This window comes from Octopus bimaculoides, chromosome 2, assembly GCF_001194135.2.
Source record: "Octopus bimaculoides isolate UCB-OBI-ISO-001 chromosome 2, ASM119413v2, whole genome shotgun sequence".
Classification (NCBI taxonomy): domain Eukaryota; kingdom Metazoa; phylum Mollusca; class Cephalopoda; order Octopoda; family Octopodidae; genus Octopus; species Octopus bimaculoides.
The window spans coordinates 1,435,284-1,444,637 of record NC_068982.1 but is presented as its reverse complement, the minus strand read 5'-3'; the positions used below and the strand labels follow the sequence as shown (position 1 = coordinate 1,444,637).

Below are 9,354 nucleotides of genomic sequence, written 5' to 3'. Positions count from 1 at the left end.
TATATATATATATATATATATATTCATTATATTAAGCCCGTTCCGTGGTAAACACTTTGGATAGCCAGCTTTTTGCATGCTGTGTTACGCTATTTTAATCCTGCTGATTCTTCTATGTGTATAATTGTAATACATGAACATCTTTTTATGACTTGGGCGACTTAATGAATTGTTTAATTACTTGCTTGGTGCTGTGGAATTATTATATGCAGTCTTCCGTAAATTAACCAATAACTCATCCCAGTAACATTGCTACAACACGCGCCACAGCTACAAAAGTATGTTTTTAGAAATTAGTACTTTGCATCTAGAAATATCTTTCATCTTCTTTCAAGATGAACTGAGACTCCAAGGACCAAATATTAACCAAAATAAGTAGTTGGATCTCACTACCCAATATCGGAACATGAATTTATTAGGTAAGACTACAAAATCGTGAGCTCGGCAAAAATATAAAAAACAACCTAAAAACATAGCAATCGACGGAATAGTAATACAACTTATACACAGAGGTGAAAATTGTTATTATGTTTGACAATATGAGAAGACGCTGAGATTGATCGATCAATTAATTACAGAGTAAGAAATGAATAGCTGAAGAGATTGAAAAAAATAGTCATATCGTATCTTGATACATGCATTTGGTCTCCTGAACTGGCTTATAAACAACCTGTTCAACGTTATGAGAAACTACAGAATGTGACAGGATAATTCAACGTGAATTGGATTATGAACAAATTATATTCCTACGCAAAGCAGTCAGTGCTCGTATTCAATCTGTTGTACAAACAAATGGGATGAGGAAAGTAACATTGAACCAACTTCCCTAGCTGCACATAATTTTGCACATCGCGTACCGGAAGTTTGTAAACACAAAAATATAGTTTTTCTTTGTTTTTTTTTACGGCAAAGCTTTATTCTCTCCAGCGCGCTACATCATTTACACAATGTGGGAAAGAAACCATCAGCATTGTCCAAAGGACCTTATACGCCCCCTATGCAATTAAGGTTCACGACGCATAAATTCACTATCAGACAAAAAATTATTTTCCTCAACAAGGCCTGCCCTGTTTAACATTATCTCAAAACAAATCAAAGAAGATAAAGATTCCCGTCACCTTCAAACGAAACCTGGACAAATTTGTTCAAGGGACACCAGTTAAACCACATATACGTGGATACATCTCAGTCAACAATAACTCCCTGCCTGAATGGGCCATGATACCACAAAACATATCTTCAAAATGACTTAACAGATCCTATCAGGTGGTCCTATTGAGTTAGACATGGTCTGCACCAATCTTTGGCCGAATCATATCTATTTTTTTTCTTTCTTATCTTAGTAATTGAAATTTATTTCTTAATTTTTATTTCCACTTTTATTTGTGCCGATGTAGTCTGTTCTAACAAAGGTTTATTGATTTTCAGTTCTGCCTCTAAGTTCGGTTTTCTTCCGTTCTGATAATGCTGAGTTGGAAACCGATTATTGTGAAGCCCATAATCTTCACACATGCATCAACTAGGTATGGAAACCATGTCTCAATGTTTGCCTTAAGTCTCACTCTAAGGTGCACTATGTTTTTCTCTTAATGTATAATTGATAAACGTGATAAACTAAATACCGTTTCCATCCTCAACTCATATCCTATTTTAATAATATTTTTATGCAGTTCGGAAGAAACATCATTCGTATAATTTTTCCTTACCTATAAGCTTCACAAACGTCTGGAGAATTCCATTGTCGTGTTATTGAATAAATTTTTCTTGCATTCGCACGAGAAGCAATAACAGACCAGACCGAATCGGTGTCAGCAAGAGATAGTCTGTTTGGCAATATATGATGATATCTAATTTCCAATATCTTTTTTATATACAATTTGATAATATATTTTAAACTTTATTTAAAATTCCGTTAAATCAATGTTTATTTTATCAGTATTTTCCTTCCAATTTAAACTTTTCTCTGTAGTTCAGTGTTTCTTTTAATTGTTTCTATAAAGTATATCAATAGCTCATAAGTTTAGAGGTTTCGATCAGCACAATAGTCATAATATCAATACTGACTTTCTTCGATTTTACTTGACAGCTAACTATGAGATCATGAAGTGCGTGCGTGATTTTATTTCTATAACAGTCTCAGGCTGATTCTGCGAAGATGACTTGAGGTGTTTTTCATAAATCTTATCTAGCGAATGATTCACAAAATCATTTAATAAAAGACAAAATCTGTAACTTCATATAATGTCATGAACTTAGAAGCACATCACCTTCTAAATAACAAACTATGTGTCTCCGTTACATCTCATGATTCGACATTTCTATTTTCCTTTAATGTCTGTCATAGGTGACTGGAAAGTCTTTGAATTTCCTGCCATATGTTTCACTTTGATCTTGTTTCACTAACATACAAGAAACTGTTTCTTTTCAATCGTTTATTCCCTTATGCAGTCTGTTAGGATTTTCGATAGGGGTCTTACAATTGTTCTACTTGAAAGCAATATCGCTATAACAAAATGCATTGAAAGCCGGTTGCATTCTAGCGAACGTAGCACATATGAAAAAGGATATCATATAAAAATACAGATGCTTCTTTTAAATGTGCTAGAAGACATATTTTCATTCATAACTTTTATTGATTCTTTGGTTGTGACAGCTGTTCCTATTTTTCGTATAGTGTATGAAAGAAAAAAAAAGAGTCACAATGGGATTTTCATGTTTGCTTATTGACTAAAGTTCTATAGTTGGCAGCAACACATATAACAAATTTCTAATTTTCTGTTCAGTTTTCTTTTTACACTATTAGCGCATTGTATCATTTAACACAGAAATAAAATGAATTTGAATGCAGGTTAAAGAAAATAGCAGCTGTTTTACATAAACATAATTATTAATTTTTCTGAATTCAGTATAAGATAATGAACATTAGCAAGATAATTCTACGAGACAACACTTCTTGGCTTAGCATCCTGTATTTTAAGACTTGTACCGTTAATATTTAAAACTTTTATTAGCATGCGCTTCAATATCATTTTACATTATATAGTGCTTTTACGTGGTAAATGTATGTAACAGACAAAATCAGGGACATACAAGAAGTAACATCCAAGAATCCCTCAAATCAAACATTGATAGTTTCGTAAGATGGAACCACCACTCCGTTTCTATATATATATAATTTATTTTATTTACACACTGTGTTTTCATGGTATTTATGTAGAAACAATGTCTGTCCTATCAACAGCCAATTTGGAAGTGCATTATTATTGCTTACAAATATTGACACAAGACCAACAATTTCGGGGGAGCGGGGTTAAGTCGATTACGTCGACCCGTGTTTAATTGGTACTTATTTTATCGACCCCAAAAGGATGAAAGATGAAGTCGACCTGAGCGGAGTTTGAACTCAGGGCGTGAAAACGGACGAAAGGCCGATAAGCATTTTGCCCGGCATGATAACACGATTCTATCAGCTCGCCGCCCTGAAGCGCACTACTAATGACAAAGGAAATTATACATAATTAATAAGTGTTCAATTATAATCAAACATTTTGAGGAATGGGATACGTAGATATAAAGTATCAACGAAATTAACAGGGGGACTCGCTCAAACTGCATCAAAACGATTATCCTATTTAGTAAAACTGCCAAATATGTTTTTCCGCATGCGTGTATTGGACAAGTTTTTTGGATAGGCATCCAACACGACATTTTTCATTAGTTATAAAATTTGTTGAAATATTTCTCTATTTAACCGACTTTTCTTCATACCAACCGACACGTTGACGACATATATTCCTCTGCTGAAGCTAATTGCCTTCTTTTTGGCTGAAAGCAAAACTCACGAACTTCAAATTTTCCTTTCCTCTGTTTCCCTTTTTTTTTTTTCAAGACAATCATTAACTACGCCTTACTCAAAACGAAAATAATATACAAAAATAAAAAAAGATGCATAATTTACACTTAAACTGCAAATGCGATTGCTTTAGAGTAAGAGCTTGTTGCACGATTAAAGAAGGTAGTGAATATCACTATAAAATAAAGCCTTGATTTTGATTTTGATTTAGGTATAAAATGACATTTTTTAAATCTGAGGTTGACATGAAAATTCATGAATAATTCATAAATCGCTACCTGGTTTATATTACTTGAATACATCTTAGTATAAAGATGCTAATATAATACATCGTTGACCATAATATTTCATTTGCTATCGAATTTCGTCAATCAAAATCATACCTTCGTAGCTGCTATATTTCATTTCACCTTCTTCGTAATTCCCCATTACGACACGCATACAATGACGGCCACAAGTAAACTGAAATGATTTCAATCGGACGTTATTTCATTTGTGTCACATCTTTAGTTTCTATGCAGAAGATTTCCTTCATCATTCATTAAAACCTATTTCTTCGAGTGTGTTCGATGCTTCTGTATACTAAAAGATGAGATGATTGAGTTTTCCTTTTTCTTAGAACTTTAGAACGAGAAGTAGAATTGCACGTACTTAAATTTGCACTCTCAGAACTTTTTGGCTGCACATTATTTTTTATGTTTCTTTATGTCTAGTATTCTTTATTATCTTTATTATTCTTTATGTTTGGTAAATGTTTGTTGTTTCGTTTCTTCGTTATTGAAACAGTTAAACTGAAACTGTGTTTCCATTATCTTTCACTAATACACGTATACTGTATGCTTATGGATTAAGATATATGTTTAGCATGCAGTATTTGTTTTCTATGGCTATCAGTATCATGACATTGCTGAGTTTGTATCAATATGGCTCTTCTTTTGCCTCTTGCATTCATATTTATGGTAAACTATATTTTGTCGCAAACATTTCCTCTTAATGGAGATGAACCCAAGTACTCGCATTCATCACATATACTTTAGTCCTTCCATCAGCTTATCCATTAGGTTAAATAAGGAAGGATGCTGTTTTCACCAAACGGCCAAAGAGAAAGGTTACTATACTTTCAAGTTTGGCCTTCCTTGAAAGAATATATCATGAATACAAATATAAATGTGGAAGACATTTTACTTAAAGAAGAAAATTTGTAGGTGTTCACACATTTATATTGAACAATGATACTGGAAATAGAGCAGACTCTAGTAATCCCGTTTGCATCTTAAAAACCACTGTTAATATATTACACGTGGTGAAATAGCTTAATAACAGATTTTAGCTTCGCACACTGAAAGCTCCTCGAAAAAATTGGTATTGTTGTTTATGCCAAACTTGATATAGGCGACAGAATGCATTATTTATGTGCATGAGTCAGGCTTCTGGAGTGGTTCATTACAAATGTGATCTGTAAGTACATACACTTCAAAAAAATCAATTTTCCTGTATACGACATTATCCAAACAAAATATAATTCTTTATCCAAGCAAACAATAATTCTTAAAGTAGCATGCATTAAATTCTTTTAAGCAATACACTGAACAATAACTGTGAAATCCTTATTGTGGAATTTCATACACACACACACATGTACACACACATACACGCACACGTATGCATACACACGCACACATACATACAGACAGACAAACAGGCAGACAACCAGGCAGACAAACATATAGACAGAGTTATAGACGGATAGATAGATAGATAGATAGATAGATAGATAGATAGATAGATAGATAGATAGATCAACAGTGTGCCATTTTTTTAAATATCTTTGATATAAATATATCATCATAATACGTTATTCAAAAGAAAGCTAAATATATAAAAAATCTATTCTCAAATATTTCCTTAGTTGTATAACATCATCACAACATGTATAGAATTTACAGCAAAAAATTAGCCTTGAATTCCATTGAATATTCACCAAGTATGAACTATAATCGGAGAATGATTGGTTAGAGTAAACAGCTGTTGGTTTCCAAATCCAAGTGCAAATTAACATAAACTTCACAACTGGGTGAAGGTTGAATATGCTCTAATTTCATTAGGTTAGTTTCGGAGTCAACTGTGTAATGAGAAGACTAAATGCAATATTTTGGTTAATCTACTTAATTTATAGTCACATATAAAAATACAACAAACTAAATGGAAGTTGAAATGTCAGACCAAAACAAAAGTTATGTCACCAAAGCAACAGATATCGAATATTATCCACAATATATTAAGCAATACCAAACTTTCTCACAACAACATATATTTGCACTTGTTTGGTTACAGCCATATTATATGACTAATGATTATTTCACTGACTCTGAAATTAAAATAAAGTGAAGATGACCATAACAGTAATGGATGGCATAATGTGAACATATAGGAAGTAAAAGATCAAGGCTTTCGGTATAGCACATTAATACATCTGTCATTTTGTCACCCTAATAATATCATACACACATTACAAAAATGGTTACTCAAACAGGATATCAATATTTGCTTTACATCTTCAATAATTACGGTTTTTAACCTAAATGAAAGCACATATCGATACATAACAACAATATCCTCCAGTATTTTAAAGTCCATTTTACATTCGTACAGAGAGTACGAAATCATTTATCCATCTGTTCAAATCTTTTGGAATAGTTCATAATCCACTTATAACTATAGGGATACATTTTACTCACACTTTCCATAGTCTTTGTAACTCAATGGCTAGCATTTGCTACTTTGCTATTTTCTCTAAACCTCTCATATTGACTTTCTCATCATTGGCACTTTTTATTCTCCTTGTCTACTACTACTAAATCCGAATTTCTAGCTTCTATTACTCTGCCACTCTAAATGTTAAAAGCTCACATCTTTTATCTCTTACTTTCTAGCACTTTATTACATTCATATTCATATCACTTGCCAGTATAATCAAGTCTTAGCTTTCTACATGACTCTTTGTGGAGTATTCTCCCTAGATTGTCATAATTTTCCCCCGTATTCTTTCTGTACTAGCGTACTACATTCACTAACTATGTGAGTAACACTTTCCTCTTTTGATTTACACAGCCTACATTGGAAATCTATTTAATTTTTGTCTACCTTGGCTTCTATCGAATTAGTCCTCAATGCCTGATCATGTGATACTACTAACAAATTTTGTGTTTTTCTTTTCAGCCTTCCTTCTGCAACCACAACCATGTCTTACTATTACTATTTTCTGCCACTATCTTTGGAAATCTACCGTGACAAGATATTTTAGTCCTGGAACCATCATATATTAAATAGACTGACAAATGTAGTTGGTTTGATCACTGGCAGACTTAATTACCGATTGGGAGCATTTCACATTCTAAAGTCTAAAAAGATATCTAAATTTATATATATTATTCAATAAATAAATGTGAATTATTCTAAAATTACTCAGTTTTATCCCGTTGTCGATGCATAAGGTAATCATTTTTATTGTTATTTTTGGTATTCTTTTAGAATAATAAGATACCTTAAACATAACTCATCTTGGAAAAAAAAGCGTCCAAATGTTACTTTCTGTATTTTCCCATGTTTGCATTCGAGCGTAAGCAGAGATAAATATTACTTGGTTTGTTACAGGAGAATTTACAAACGATCAACTGTAAGCTGTTATCTTAAGGTTAACACCGAACTTATAGTTATTCCGGCAATTTACTTCTTGTTTGTCAGTCATCATCGTAAGATATACGGTTTTGTAATGAAAAATAACATGGCACACTGTGTCTAAACAAATATTATTCCGATATGAATTAGAATTCGATATTTTAAACTAATGAAATGCTGTTTCATTACACGTCGTCTTTCCCGCATCAAGTAGATCAGTTTCATGTAACACTTCAAATTTTACTAATGTATCTACCAACAAACGATGTGTGTGGATATGTTGTAGTATTAAAATATGACGTGTTTTGCCTTAGAATTGGTTTCATACATTTTTGTGGTTTCTGAGTTTTATCTGATATTCATCATATGTTCTTTTACTTCTTGCTTCAGTCATTAGACGACGGCCATGCTGGGGTACCACTTTCAACAACTTTAGTCGAACGAATCGACCCCGGCACTTTTTTTAAAGCCTGATACTTATTCTATCAGTATATTTTGCCGAAGCGCTTAGTTGCGGGAACATAAACACATCAATACCGGTCGTCATGCACACATATATATGTAAATATGTATACGACGGGCTTCTTTCAGTTTCGGTCTTCCAAATTCATTCACAAGCGTTAGGTTGGTCCGAGGCCATAGTAAAACACTCTTGGTCAAGTTGCCACGCAGTGGGACTGAACCCAGAACCACGTGGTTAGGAAGCAAACTTCTTACCATACAACCACTTATATATACGTGGAAAATATTTCTCTGATAACTGGATTGTTATCCTGAATGAAACTAGTCTCACAACGGTGATATCTTCTGCAATTTTTTCGCAGGGTTATCTCTGATTATACGGTTTATTGTAACAATTTACTTCTCTATCAACAGTGAGATCAATCACACCTCCTAAATCAATTAGCTTCATTGTCGCTACTTTGTAAATTGATATAAGTATCAGGTCAATCGATGTTTTAATATCTAAGACAAAAATTTATTACATGCTTGTATTTTCATATCTGTGTTTGATATAATATCATAATATATTCAATTTCCGTTGGGCGCTAAGCTTCCAGCAAGACGAAGAACACTTCTCTAAACCGTACATCTACAATCATTCCAGATAAAACCAAAATATAGAGAGGTAAGAGTTCTAAAAAGCAAATTTATTCTGGCATAAATCAAGAAGGTAACGTATAGGCGGCAAGTCAAAGACCTAAGTTTCAAGAATGTCGTTGCATCAGAGAATTTTGAAGATATTGTAAGTTGGTTCTCGAAGAAATTTGAAATACTTGCCCTAATTGAGTTTTCTTTTAAAGTCACCTGACAACAATACTTTGTAATTGACACAGAAATTTTATTTTACATTTAATTAAAAATTTATAAATTCCGTTTCATGCATTTGTCTTTAGGAAGAGACTAAGGCCGTCCCTGAAGCATGTGACCTATATATCAGTTTTATAAACTTCTTCTTACGGTACGGTATTTGACGGTGTGCATGAAAACAATTTTATCTTAGCAGAATTCATTATTAGTTTCGTACTGTCATTAAAATCACATTACTGTAATAAACTAAAAAACAAAAACCATAAGCAATGCGACACAGTTTAGATATGTTTCCAACACGTACTAACCACCACCTAAAAACGTGATCTACAAACTTGTTCACAAATATCAGTAGTATGAATGCACTTGAAGCTAAATGTGTAAAACAGTTTTTTATAGACGAAGAAAGGAAACAAATACAAAAGTGAACCCATCAAATCGCTATGAAAGTATTTATATATGAATTCAAATGAAAGCATACACACACACACACACACACACACACACACACA

At 32.9% G+C, this 9,354-nt stretch overlaps 1 protein-coding gene across 24 annotated transcripts in view; it reads left to right on the top strand.

Annotated features, from left to right (window-relative positions):
- Positions 1 to 9,354, top strand: part of LOC128250374 (uncharacterized) — a 144,666-nt gene that overhangs the window by 94,233 nt on the left and 41,079 nt on the right. For 8 of the 24 annotated variants that reach the window (XR_008266419.1, XR_008266414.1, XR_008266426.1 and 5 more), the window contains exons 2-3: positions 1,429 to 1,523; positions 7,073 to 7,317. The exons of the other annotated variants lie outside the window; for them this stretch is intronic. The gene's annotated coding sequence lies outside the window, so the exon portion shown is untranslated. Of the gene's footprint in view, positions 1 to 1,428; positions 1,524 to 7,072; positions 7,318 to 9,354 lie in introns of those variants that run through there. 24 annotated transcript variants of the gene reach the window in all.